This window comes from Hyalella azteca, unplaced genomic scaffold, assembly GCF_000764305.2.
Source record: "Hyalella azteca isolate HAZT.00-mixed unplaced genomic scaffold, Hazt_2.0.2 contig17680, whole genome shotgun sequence".
Lineage (NCBI taxonomy): Eukaryota > Metazoa > Arthropoda > Malacostraca > Amphipoda > Hyalellidae > Hyalella > Hyalella azteca.
The window spans coordinates 8,278-23,902 of NW_025947455.1; positions in this window are offsets into that span (position 1 = coordinate 8,278).

A 15,625-nucleotide genomic window follows, 5' to 3' on the forward strand; every position below is an offset into this window, starting at 1 on the left:
TCCAGGGTTTCTTGGACATATTAAATCGAATTTTATATCGTAATTCCGATTCAACAAATTAGCCGGTTAATTGGGTTGCGTAGTTGGCCCGGGGCAGTCAACGGGACGTGTTGAAACAGAGGAATCAACTACGGCCAACGGGACGTAACAAAAAAACGTAAACAAAATGACTTACATATGACAAGGACATATGAAGAAATTTTAACTTGGACATTCATCTCTCTGAAACTTCACTTCTCATGTTTTATAATATCAGCGTTCAAGTGTTTCATAATAGCAGTGTTTAGGTATTTCATAATATCAGCGTTCAAGTGTTACATAATATCAGCGTTCAGGTGTTTCATAATATCAGCGTTCAAGTGTTTCATAATATCAGCGTTAGAGTGTTTCATAATATCAGCGTTCAGGTGTTTCATAATATCAACGTTCAAGTGTTTCATAAAATCAACGTTCAACTTCTCACAAGCATCACGCATAAAAATTAAATGGCGGGAATTGGAAGATGCAAGTTGCAGTCGCCATTTTTCCATTTCTCTATAATATGCAGCGATAGAATTAGCCTACTCGGCGCAGTTAATTTCACAAGCGTCGCAGCGTTCATTGTTGGGCATAGATACGGATGCCTGCACTACTGACTACCGGAGGAACCAAGCTATTCGGTTCGCTCGATTTATTGTTTGATTCCTTGGATTAATGGTTATCCTGTTTATTTGCTAATTTACCATAGGTTTATTACCATTTCATGTAAATAGGGTACCTATTTTGTCTATTTTTCTTATGTATTATATATGTAGATTTGTTTTTCTGAGTTAAAGAGAACACTAGTGTCAAGTATGCGCGTTTTCTATGGATCGAATCAAATCTTTTAATAAAAAACGACTATTCTAGCACAAACCGAATAATTTTTGAATTTTTCATGCTTTCCGTAGTGTCATTAAAGCTTGCTCAACATAGCTTCCATATTAACTGCTCAATGAAAAATTGCAAAATTGCATTCGCCAAATTCTTTTACTCGCCAAATTTAGGAAAATTGAATTATTTTCCGCTACCTCGTGTTGGCAGCCTGGCCGCCGGGCCGCTGCCCAAGAAGCCGTGTGGCTGACGCTGTTCCTGTCGTTGCAGTTGACGCCATTTAAGTTCAGCTGAGTGCAATTTGTTCTTCCATTTATTTTGTGTCATCTGCGAATTATATTTCAATTTCGAATAATAATTCGTATTCATATATAACATACATGACACCTCCTGCACTATGGCGTTTATCTGGTTAATCGAATGGTTTGTAATTTGATTAAGTTACCGATAAAAGACGTTATTCATATAACTATCCAAATAGAATAATTTGCTCCAATTTGGCAGCATATTTTTACTATGTGTCATACATAAAATTCATATTGAAAACTAAAATAGTACGATTTTACCTTTTTTGCGTATAAAACCACTAAAAACACGTCAATATGATGTATTGACTAACTATCCAAATAGAATAATTTGCTCATATTTGGCAGCATATTTTTACTATGCCTCATACATAAAATTCATATTGAAAACCAAAATAGTACGATTTTACCTTTTTTGCGTATATAACCACTGAGAACACGTCAATATGATGTATTGACAAACTAAGTATTGTTAATTTTATACGATCGCACAAAAAAGTATTTCAGGTGTGTGAGGAGCTATAATAGCATATTTATAAATTATTTGCAGCCGTTACGGCAAATTATTTGCAAGGAGTAAGTGCATGTGCTGAAGCTGGTACGTTGCGATCGAAAATCTCGTTCAAACTGGTTGGTATGATGAAGAATTTCATAGTTCAGACTGAAGTACGTGGTCCATCCCGATCCCAGTTCGGCACGACCCATTCATCGAATGCGTAACCTGTAAATATCCAAAATAAATAAACGGGTACTAATGCTCATTTCTGTTTGGCGAGGATATTTTTAACATTTTTACCTGATTTTTTACAAGCAGAAGGTTACAACATCATGGTCGGCTATGGAATAGAAAGTTAATATCGATATTATGTATTCGGTGGCGAGAAATTATTGCAGTTATAGATGTGAAGACGTCCAATCGAATATTAAAATGGGCCGGGTAGAGTTACTTCAACTCAAGTGGCGACGTTAGAGACCAAGAACTTCCTACGTAGACTGTCCGAACTCTTCCCCACTGTGGTGAATTTGTAATTTTCAATGCAAAAAATTCATTTTAGGGCATTGCTTGCATTGAAGAAAGCAATAAGTGTAAGCTCTTCAGAGATATTTATCGGCCAACGCAACTGTTAAAAGACCCTAATTGACGGATCAGGCTAGATAAAGGCCCATATTCTAACCCTGTCTGTGACCGCCAGCGAGCAGCCATTCAGGGCGCCAGGGCGAGCGAAAGAAAACTGCGACGTTTTCTGTTCAGTGTCTACAGGAACGTCGAAGGGCGTACTAATGTATTGCGCTCTGGCCTTGAAGCGGATGGTCGTTTCGCAACAATTCTGGATTTTTATTAACTTCTCAACAAGAATACTTCACAGTACAGTTTCGCCGGGGCGGACGAAATAAAACTGCCACGTTTTCTGTGCAGTCACTAAATTACTGCACTTCAGTGTCCGCGTGGACATCGAGAAGTGGGAGGGAGTTGTTTGTTATCGCTCTGAACCTGTTGGCCGTTACTCATTAATTCAGGATTTTCATCATTTTTTCCGCTAAAATACTTTACGGTGAAGTGAGAAGAAGCCATAACGTCTTTACTCGGTGAGTAAAGACGAAGGATGTTATCAAAAATGTCACTGAAACTAGTAGGGATGACGTAAGATCTGTTTTTGGACATATTAAATAGAATTTCATATCGTAATTCCAGTTCAACAAATTATCCGGTTAATTGGGTTGAAAAGTTAGCCCGGGGCAGTCAACGGGACGCGTTGAAACGGAGGAATAAAATACGGCCAACGGGACGCGCTGAAACATAGGATTAAAATACGGCCAACGGGACGCGTTGAAACAGAGGAATAAAATACGGCCAACGGGACGCGCTGAAACATAGGATTAAAATACGGCCAACGGGACGCGTTGAAACAGAGGAATAAAATACTGCCAACGGGACGCGTTTAAACGGAGGAGTCAAGTACGGCCAACGGGACGTAACAAAAAAAAAAACGTAAACAAAATGACTTACATATGACAAGGACATACGAAGAAATTTCGACTTGGACATTCATCTCTTTGAAACTTCACTTCTCAGGTTTCATAATATCAGCGTTCAAGTGTTTCATAATATCAGCGTTCAAGTGTTTCATAATAGCAGTGTTTAGGTATTTCATACTATCAGCGTTCAAGTGTTACATAATATCAGCGTTCAAGTGTCTCACAAGCATCACGCATAAAAATTAAATGGCGGGAATTGGAAAATGCAAGTTGCAGTCGCCATTTTTCCATTTCTCTATAATTTGCAGCAATAGAATTAGCCTACGCGGCCCAGTTAATTTCACAAGCGTCGCAGCGTTCATTGTTGGGCATAGATACGGATGCCTGCACTACCTGAGGAACTAAGCTATTCGTTTCGTTCGATTTATTGTTTGATTCCTTGGATTATTGATTATCCTGTTTATTTGTACATTTATCTTAGGTTGATAAACATTTCATGCAAATAGGGTACCTTTTTTATCGATTTTTCTTATGTATTATATATGTAGATTTTTTAATTTTGAGTTAAAGAGAACGCAAGTGTCTAGCATGCGCGTTTTCTATGGATCGAATTGAATCTTATGATAAAAAATGACTATTTTAGCACAAACCAAATAATTGTTGAATTTTTTATGCTCTTTGTAGTGTCATTAAAGCTTGCTCATCATAGCTTTCATATTAGCTGCACAATGAAAAATTGCAAAATTGCATTCTTTTTCTCACCAAATTTAGAAAAATGTAATTATTTTTCGCTACCTCATGTTGGCAGCCTGGCCGCCCCCGCCGGGCCGCGGCCCAAGAAGTCGTGTGGCTGACGCTGCTTCTTTCGTTGTCATTGACGCCATTTAAGTTCAGCTGAGTGCAATTTGTGCTTCCATTTATTTTGTGTTATCTGTGAATTATATTTCCAATTCGAATAATAATACGTATTTATATATAACATACATGACACCTCCTGCACTATGGCGTTTATCTGGTTGGATCGAATGGTTTGTGATTTGATTAAGTTACCCATAAAAAATGTTATTCATATAACTATCCAAATAAAATAATTTGCTCCGATTTGGCAGCATATTTTCACTGTGTTTCATACACGAAGTTCATATTGAAAACTAAAATGAAACGATTTAACCTCTTTAACGTATAAAACCACTGAAAACACGTCAATATGATTCATTGACAAACTGACTCTTGTTAATTTTATACGATCGCACAAAAACTTGTCTCAATTAAGTGGGGTAGGTATAATTATAAATGTATAAATTTTTGCAACCGTTAAGGCTAACTATTTGCAAGAACTATTTGCAAGGAGTAAGTGCATCTGCTGAAGCTGGTACGTTGCGATCGCAAGTCTCGTTCAAACTGGTAGGGATGATGAAGAATTTCATCGTTCGGACTGAAGTACTTGGTCCATTTCGATCCCAGTTCGGCACGACCCATTCATCCAATGCGTAGCCTGTATATATACAAAATAAATAAACGGGTGCTAATTTAAAAATAAATAAATAAAACGGGTACTAATATTTTTAACATTTTTACCTGATATTTTTTGCAATTAGTTTGTTAATTTTTTTCAATTAGATTTTTCAATTTCCTGATATTTTCGTTCAAGTGTCTCCCATCACAGCCTTCAAGGGTATCATCATCACAGCGTTCAAGGGTCTCACAGCAAAACGGTTACGAATTGAGGGGAAAAAGTGTGCAGGACAGGCGCCGGGGTGGCCCACGCAGCACCCATGCATTTATGTTTAAACGGCGTGACCAGCAGGGTTGCCAGATGCTGGCAACATGAAACGGCCAAATCTGCGAACAAAAAAGGCTAAAACCAGCTACAATTAAGTACTTAAGGGAGAAATTGTAATTTCTGATTCAAAAATTCCATTTTGGTCATTTCTTGCAATGAAAAAATTTGTTATAGGTCATAAGAGATATTTACGGGCCAAGGAACTCTTTTTAAGGCCGAAATAGTCAGAATTGGCCATAAAAATGCCCATATTCTGACCCTGTAAAATTATGAAGCTGTAAAAGCTTGTCATTTATTGGCTAACTGACGTTAAAAATTAGGTCACTGCTTTGTATGTGATCATCAATTTAGCTATTGCTGGTAGGGATGATACTTTATATCGTATTTCCTGTACATATTAAATCTAATTTATTATCGTAATTCCTGCTCAACAAATTAGCGTTTAATTAGGTAGCGTAGTTGGTCCGGAACAGCCAACGGGGCTCCATGAAACGGAGGAATTCACTACGGCAACTGTAGCACCAGAGGGTCTAGGTAATTGTCAAAATTGATTGTCAATATTTGATAGTTCAGGCCGAAGTTAACAATTTGACATATTTTTTCATTGCGTTGTCCATCAATATTCTATGTTAGTTTTGAATTTATTTTATCTATGAAAGCCTAAAAATTGCGGTGAAATCGCTCATGACATTTAAATTTCCCATAAAATATTAAACTTTCCCGGTTTGAGCCTGATTTGCACGTGGATTAGGCCGTTCCATCTGCCAACATCTGGCAGCTCTGTCTGGCCTGGTGCCGGTGCAACGTCAGTGTCGATCCAGAGCTCGAGGTGTAAGTATGTCGCTCCTCGCAGGTGCGCGTGCCACGGACTCTGTTGTTATAGCCTGTCATTCTTTCTTCCCATTGATTTTTTCCATGCATCTGCCAGAATAAATTACGTTGCGTGTACTGTAATAAATATTATAGACTTTCAGAATGTTAATTGGCGCGAATAATTACATGTCCAGACGGCACCGCGGCTGGCAAATGCCTCTTATTGATGACTTTCATTTTAAGGATTATGAGGAAATAAATAGTAATAAAGCCTAGGAAAGAAATTGAAATATATAAAATATGACAGGACAATGTGGAATTATTATAAACAAGCTGTGTAAGAATTTTATGGACTACATGCATTATGAAGATGACATTAAAGATATTATACGGGTTAGGCGTGTTGTACGGAGGCTGGAATTCCATGAAAGATATAATGAGTTCTTTAACCCAGCATTCAAGTGTCTCCTCTTCAGAGTGTTCAAGTGTCTTTAACGCAAAAAAAGTTGGAAATAGGTGAACGCGAGTTTTCATTGTTTACGTTTTCTGTGAATGCAATTTAATTATCTCCCAAAAACAATTCATTATAGAGGGTAAAATTGTTAATTCATTTATATCTCCCAATAAAGTTTAAGATAATTTCATGAAACATTTGTGTTTCCTTTGTTTGACGTGCGCGATATTTACCGATATTAAAGTAATGGAAATTGATTAATATTTCACCGAGTTTCAGGCTACTTAGTTCATAATTTCACTGAGTCTGCGACCACAATGTACATGGGACCACAATCGGTGCTACCAATTATTTCCTATTATATGTGAGAACTTTTATTTCGAAGTTTACCAACTAATTCACGAAGAATAATTGTTGTGTATTTGAGTACCATCGCAGCGTTCAATAATCTCACTTACTTCTTCGGTTGTTTTATGATTAATTCGGCATTTCTATTTTTAACATAGTTACCCATCAATTCAAATTTCATTTTTAACTGAGTATATTTCGATAGTGTCCTCGAATTTTTCATTTTGTACTATATTTCATAAATAAATATATATTTAAGTCACAAATGAGATGGCCCTTAATTCTACTTTCTTAGGAGTTTACTCAGCGTTTAACGTTGATCAAGATAATTGATAAATCTGTTTTTCATAATTTAATCCGGATTTTCGAATAAATCCTATGTGGGCATGTTTTCTATTACTTTCATTAGTTAACATTTTTGGAGCCATACAGGCTCTCAGATAAGATTTAAATTAGGCGTTGCATGAATGACCTAATGTTAGATCCGAACTGTGTCAAAGTCTTGTGCTAGATCTGTCCGACATTAGTACAAAACTTTTCAGGCCAGAGTTCCTTCCATTTCCGCCACCTGCATTATTGAGTAATTAACTGATGAAAACAGCTTGGCTGCTGCTGCTGCTCACCACCATCAGCGAGCCCAAGTCTCACACGCAATACGCATATGAATTCGTGGGCAAAAATGGGGAATCGCAGGTTTCCAGCATTGCCGTTTTCTAATCTAACTTAATAAATAAAATGTATATTCCAGGTGAAACTATAAATATTTATTGCTGTGTAGTTCCATGATAGTTTATATAAACCTTCGATATTGATCAAATTTGCGTCCACATTAATTAATCATTCAGAAGTGAAAGAAATTATTTAATTTCCACCCTCAGCTTAGAGATATTAAATTATTTTCTGCACCTAAAGTTGGCGCTATGCGGAGGCCCGACCGCCCCAATGTCGTGTCACCGACGCCTGCAGATTCTAATCGTTTCGTCGTGATCGGCGCAATAAATTTACAGCAGAAGGCATTCTGCGCCATCAGAAATTGACTGTTGTCCATAAGTGATATTTTCACCAAATCGTTTTCATTACTCGTATTTTTACGTAATATTCATGACGCGATCAGCATTTTGGTTCCGGTATGGTTACATTGGCCCTCTGAGAAATTGATTTGTTCATCCCTCAACAAATTTGACTTTTATAATTGAGATAAATTTAGACGAGGGGCATTTTTTGGTATACTTATACTATATATCAAATATAAATTTTGTTTTTCAAAACATTACCTGAGAAATACCTCATTCTGAAGTGTATTGAACTCGAAATGCTGCTATATTAATTGATGAGATACACTTCTGATATTTTGTTCAAGCAGAAGGTTACAACATCATGGTCGGCTGTGGAATAGAAAGTTAATATCGATATTATGTATTCGGTGGCGAGAAATTATTGCAGTTATAGATGTGAAGACGTCCAATCGAATATTAAAATGGGCCGGGTAGAGTTACTTTAACTCAAGTGGCGACGTTAGAGACCAAGAACTTCCTTCCAAGACTGTCCGAACTCTTCCCCAATGCGGTGAATTTGTAATTTTCGATGCAAAAATTTCATTTTAGGGCATTGCTTGCATTGAAGAAAGCAATAAGTGTAAGCTCTTCAGAGATATCTATCGGCCAACGTAACTGTTAAAGACCCTAATTGACGGATCAGGCTAGATAAAGGCCCATATTCTGACCCTGTCGGTGACCGCCAGCGAGCAGCATTCAGGCGCCAGGGCGAGCGAAAGAAAACTGCGACGTTTTCTGTTCAGTGTCCACAGGGACGTCGAAGGGCGTACTAATGTATTGCGCTCTGGCCTTGAAGCGGATGGTCGTCTCTCAACAATTCTGGATTTTTATTAACTTCTCAACAAGAATACTTCACAGTACAGTTTCGCCGGGGCGGACGAAAGAAAACTGCCACGTTTTCTGTGCTGTCACTAAATTACTGCACTTCAGTGTCCGCGTGGACGGCGAGAAGTGGGAGGGAGTTGCGTGCCATCGCTCTGAACCTGCTGGCCGTTCTCATTAATTCAGGATTTTCATCATTTTTTCCCGTTAAAATACTTCACAGTGAAGTGAGAAGAAGCCCTCACGTCTTTACTTGGTGAGTTGTCGTTCATTAATAACTAAAATTGTCTGTTCTTAGCTCAATGTTAAGCTGCACATCATATATATCTTGAACATAATCACTGTCTGCACGTTTAAAGTTTGCAGGGAGAAACATTCAATGCATATAAATTCCAACAAGTTTAGTCAATTAGTAAAACTTCTTGTGAACTCGAATTAAAAAACAATTCACTTCTAAATATGAAACGTGGAAATTTTCAACATTTAAACTAAGTATCAATTCCTGAGCAATATTATTATTATTGTTAATTGGTCTGAGTGATATTATTTTTACTGGACTTTTTTAAAATATACCATACGTTACTTTCATATATAAATACAATAAATAAAAAACTTCTAAAAACCACGTTTTCTTAACGGACAAAAAAGAAAAACATTAAATCTAACATAACACTATAGTTATGTAGAATGTTATGTAATGTTATGCAGGAGTTGGTGTTTTATTTTTTTCTCCGTTAATAAAACGTGGTTTTTAATAGTTTTTAATTTATTTAATTTCATTGTTTTTAGTTTTGTAACCACCAGAAAAACAAGGTTTTTAAAAATGCTTTTTTATATACTTATTTATTTTCTACTTTTTAGGTTAGCAATTTTAGCAATTTAAATAATTTTCCAGGGTTGGCAACTCTGGATGCTCGACAAAAAAACTCGATTCTCAACCGTGAATTTTTAGGGTTTTTAAAATTTTTTTTAAACTTATTACTTCTGATGATCAAATCTTGAATTGTTAGGCAGCATAATCATGCATGCCAAATTTCAACTTTCTAGGATCTTCAGAAGTGATCTGAATTAAGGTTTGAATTTTTGATGACAGACGGACACGAAGCGAAGAGAAACAAGTTAATTAATAATAACATAAAATTAGCTCATTCCTCGAGTATAATAAGGTAGATTTGGCCCTAGCCCCACGGTAGTATCGACATGTGAAATATGTGAAATTTGATTTAGTCATCCATCGACTTATGTATCTGTCTTTTATGAAATATTCAACTCATAATTTACCGTGATTCTGCTTTTTCATTAAGTATCATACATAAATTTTATATATAATTTGAACTTAGGACGAAATTTGCCAATTTTTCCTGTAAAATAAGACTTAGATCCTAGTATATTATATTTAAGAATATATTTGTCATATTTTCGTTTGGTCTCAAGAAAATGTCTAAGAAGTGTTTAAGTCGTAAAGTACAAAATAAATTTTGATGCTTTGACAGCTAATGGAGAGTTAAGATAAGGACGTTCATAATGAAGGACGCTTAGTGGGAATGACGCAAGATCTGGGGTTTCTTGGACATTTTAAATCGAATTTCATATCGTAATTCCGGTTCAACAAATTACAATTACAACAGCGTGGAAGATAATTGTTCAAATAATTGGGAAGAAATAATAATTTTGCAAATGTTTTTCATTCTGCATGATGAAAATTGCCTTTTGTTAGTTAGCGATATTTTTCTTTGCTATACTAATTCGTATTTTTATGTAATATTGATGACACGTTCCACAGTTTGTTTGGGGTATGGTTTATTGGGGGTGCTTGTAATTTTGGTTAGTCAGCCATAAACATATTTCATATTTATAACTGGGGAAAACATCACATGAAAAACGTTCTTTGTGATTTTGCACTAAATCACATATATGTATTATACATCTCAATCGATGTATTGGAAATTCTTTCTCGTTTTGCTAGTTTATATTGAGTTTTAAAATATACTAAATAAAGTTGAATAATACATTTCCATATTCATGGCGGTCACCTTAATGCATTACCGTGATTGCTTATTTTCAATAATTAATAGTAAAAAATTTTGCAGCTGTAAAAGCGCCTGCATATGCAGTATAGCATACGTTTACCTAACGTTGTTTGGTACGTGATGTGAGATTTTCGAATTCAGGTTGAGATTTTATTCGGCTCAGATATTTTTTCAGGATTGTCCGAAAGCTTCCCAAATCCCGGTTTGAGTAGTTCCATTAGCCCAGACCCCATTAACATGGGGTCTGGGTCTGGGTCTTTCTCATCATCCCTCTTTATTATTATTATTATTACTCACTTCTCTTTATCTTGATTCCTTGTTGTTTGTTTGCTACAAATCTTATAATCAATATTTAACTCACTTTCACTTGTCCAATCGATCTGTAAATTTGCACACTTGCGTAAGATTGGAGATACTGCATGAATCAATTGACAGAATGAATAATTAAAATGATTGTAAAACATTTTTTTTTGGTATTTAAAAATAGAATAAGAAATGCATTGTACATGTGTAACATCGGAGACAATGCCTCTCTAAAAGTGTTGTCTATGAAAAGTAATTTTTAAACGCATATTATATAGGGTAATTCTATGGTGCATTAACAAACAACCTTAATTACAAGTTTAATTTAAATTTAGAGCGCTCGTGTAGAGATGTTGAGGATGTTGGTTCAAGCGGAGTGTGCGAGGTTGTGCTGAACGCGAGGGCAAGTTTGTGTACATCAAACATCATTCAAGTAACGGGCGCCATCTTTATCACAAATTATTTCTTATCACAAGTGTCTCATCATCACAGCGTTCAAGTGTTTCATCATCACAGCGTTCAAGTGTCTCATCATCACAGCGTTCAAGTACATTTAAGTTCAGCTGAGTGCAATTTGTGCTTCACTTATTTCGTGTTCTCTGTGAATAATATTTTAATTTCGATTTAATAATTCGTATTTATTTATAAAATACATGACACTTTCAGAACTATGATGATAATCTGGTTGACTCGACTGGTCGCCAAATTAAGAAAGTATACCCTTGAAAAATATCTGTCATAAAACTATTAAAATGACATGAGTTACGTTAGACTGACGTTTATGTATTAAGCGCCATGCACAAAATTCAAATTGAAGAACGAATAATGTACAGAATTTTACAATTCTATATTTTATCAGGCTGACAGCGCTGTTGAAGATCATTGACAAACATGCTCGTAATATTTTGAGAGGGTGGCGAAAACTTTCTAGCTGTATTAAGAAAGGAAGTTAATGACGTAAATAAATTTTGACGCTAAAAGAGCAAATGAAGATTTGAAGAACGGATTATGTGTATGCGCCGTTAGGGTGGGTCGAAAATTTCATTGAATCAAGAAGGGATGATGAAAGTTTTCACCGTTCCCACATAAGTGCGTGGTCCATCCCGGTTCAGTACGACCTATTCATTCAATTCGTAACTAATACTTATAATAAATAAACAATTTTTAGTGTTCATTGCGCTGTGGCGAGGATATTTTCTACAATTTTTACCTGATCTTCTTTTCAATTAGTTAGGTTGGATTAGGTTACTCCCGTTTTACCGTTCTACTTGAAAACAGGAGGATGGAAAAATTCGAAGAAATCGTCGCCACAGCGCAATGGACATTGAAAACTGAATTTATATAATCTCTTCTTTATTGGTAACGAATTGAGGAAATAAACCGTGCCGAACTAGCTCTATTTATCCGTTATATATTTTTAATTAAAAAAGCGTGAGATGTGTATATGTGAAAAATTATTAATTTTATTTCATAATAATTATTTGTTACGAACTGAGGGAAAAAAGTGTGCAGAACCGGCGCCGGGGTGGCCCACGCAGCAGCCCACGCTATCACCCATGCACTTGTGTTCAAACGGCGTGACCAGCAGGGTTGCCAGATGGTGGCAACATGAAACGGCCAATTCTGCGAACAAAAAAAGGCTAAAACCAACCACAATTAAATACTTATAGTGAATTTGTAATTTCTGATGCTAAAATTCCCTTTTTAAGCTGCACAGTAATATATATCTTGAACGTAATCACTGTCTGTACGTTTATAGTTTGCATGGATAAACTTTTAAAGCAAAATTCCGACAAGTTTAGTGAATTAGGTAATTTCTTATGAATTAGATCAAGACTTGAAAAAATTTCACTCCCAAATTCGTAACGCGAAAATTTTCAATATTTAAACAACAGTATCAATTTTCGAGCAATATTATTGTTATTGCGATATTATTGTTAATTGTTCTAAGTAATGTTATTGTTATTGAACTTTTCACAATATTCCATACGATAATTTTATATTTCAATTAAGAATGACACAACATTAGCTCAATTTTTGAGTAGATTACGGTAGAATCGACCTCAGCCATACGGTACTATTACGGTAGCCACTTGGTCCATAGCCACTTGGTCCATAACGCCCGTGAGGTGCCCAAGCATTTGGCAAATGTCTGGAAAGCTGTATATTTTTACACAGTATTATCAGCATCATACAATGGCATTTTCAGTCTTTCATTGCCCATATCCATATGTCCATGCTTCTTCGACATAAATGACTTGCAAAAAATTTGCAAGCTCTCATGGTATAAGTAGATTTTCAACCAACTTAATTACAAAATTTAAATCTTGAAGTTTAAATTTTCATATTCCTATTCACATTTTTGTGATTATTAATTTAAAAAATAAATTATATTGCAATCAATATTTATGAGAGAATTTAGCGGATTAGTCCTTGAAGTTTTCGGCATGATTTGACAGCTGGGACGTGAGAGCTCATCAGAACTTCTGAACAGTTTGGTTCACCGGTTCACATGTCGAGCGTCGTCATGTCTATGAAAATCCTAGTTGGCTGCAAGAGGGTTATCGACTATGCGGTCAAAGTAAGCGTAATAAAATCTAATATTAAATTATGTCGTTGCAATTGTACCCATAGAAACATTTTTTGTCAATATTTAAATAATAATTGAATAAAAATAGATATGAGATCACAAATTTAAACTGGGAAAAATTTCTAAATTCTAATTATGATTCAAAATACTTGATGAAAAAATTTAAAGTCTAAACTTTATAAATGACCAAATTATCTTTAATTTTTAGTAGGTAGTACTTTTAATCTTGTAAATTCTAATTAGTATTGTGCTCTGAATTGGTGAAATCATGTCCTTATTATTCAATAATTTCAATTATTGACTTGATAGGCCTAATTTCAATTTGCAACTCATCACTCAGAATTTTTATTCAGAAATCAGAATCATGGTCACAATTCACAAAGTTTAAAACTTGAACTTTATTCAAAAATATTTTTGCTCAAAAATTGCTTATTTTGAGTAAATGTTATATCTTTAGTTTTTATTTTAGATTATTCTTTTACTAGGGAATTGAAATGAAAGATCAATAATATTCTGTAAGCAGCCTAAAGCAGGAATCTTAATAATCCAGATTCTCAAATATCAGAAATTTCATAGTGATAAAGCAGTAGCAGAGAGTTTTTTTGACTCTCCCTCAAAGGCTCAAGTTAATTTTGGAGTCCTATACTTATAGGCTAAGTAGACGGTGTTGGTGTAGACCAGGAAAGTATCATGGATACCACATACCAGCATTATCATACATTAGAAATTGTTTGAAATCTTGAAAAATTAGGATATTAAAAATGAACTGATTCTAAAAATTTCTGGTTTGTCACTAGGAGTAGGGTAAAATGCACCTATGTATAATCAGATGGAAGTCATGGAAGTTGAAGGAACTTCTCTAAAATTGTGGGTACCTACCTAAAAATGATTATTTCATGGGAAATTTTTTTAAAATAGCAGAAGCAAATGATGTAATGAAAAAAAACTGTTTTTTTTTTATCAAAAAAATAATTAATAATTTGGCTATACTTTCAAAATTGGCCAAATCATGGGCATTTTTTTCTGAGTCGTGGGTGGCTCCCCAGGGTGCAGAAAGTGGGTGAATATTGCAAGATCTTTGGTGACGCATCAGCAGAAAAATGTAAGCTTTTTCAGGAGATCTTGCCAAAACATTTGGATTAAAATTATTGCATTTTATATATTTGGCATTCTTCGGCAAACTATTTAGAAAATAGTTGAAAATCTGAATTACTGCAGGCAGCAGATGCAGTGAATAACGAGAACTATAATTCTAGTGCTAAGCAAGCGTGGATAACATCTACCTTTAGGGCCGCGACTAGAGGTTTCCTGCCATTTCCGGAACTGCAAGACTCCTGCCAGATGAATTACCCTCAACCAGGGCTACTCGGGACAGTTTTGAGCATTTTTTGTTAATAACTTCTTACCATGAAACATTTCATAAACAAGTTTAGGCTCATTTTATAGCTCTTTGCGAGGGCTATCAAATGGCATCTTCAAAAAAATTCCATATGCCATTCGTAAGGTGCCACCTGGGTGCATCTTTTATGTAAGTAAAATTTTTTAATATGGTGAATATTTTTTTATTTTTTTGGATACAGACCTTAGCAGAAGTAACTTTTCAAAATAGTGTTTTTCACCATTTTTTTCAGGAATTTTTCATAGCTAGTAAATGTAGTATTTTTCGACTTCCTTTATACTACATAGACTGGAAAAATGTTGACGTTTACGCCACTATATTTAGTTTTGCAATATTCCAATTAGTTTTGCTACTATAACAGTTTTACGCCGTGTCGGAGGACTGTCCCGAGTAGCCCCGCCAGTCCCAAGTAGCCCCGGTTGACGGTAGTTTTATGTCCCATAAATCTACCAGACTCTACCCTCTAAACACACTGACTAGTAGCAGGGTTGGCAATGATTAAATCAAAATGATTAAATCATGTGATTAAATCACTTGATTTTTTTATAAAAAAATCATGATTTTTTGATTCTTTCAATTTTTTGATTTATTTGATTTTTTCATTTATTTAAAAATATTGAGTGGCAGTCTTTAATTTATATTGAGGTATTGTTATTCATGGTTTAGTATAAATGTACCCGGTACTATGAATGACAAATTGGTATATAAACTTGTTGCCTTACATGTGTATTAGGTTCCAATAAATTGAATGTTTTTGGTACAGAGGCATCAAGAGGCTGCAACTAGAGGTTTCTTGCCATCTTGCCATTTCCGGAACTGCAAGATTCCCGCCAGATGAATTAATTCCTATCTAATTGTTAACAAAAGTGAAGAAATGGGCCGCGAGATTCCAAA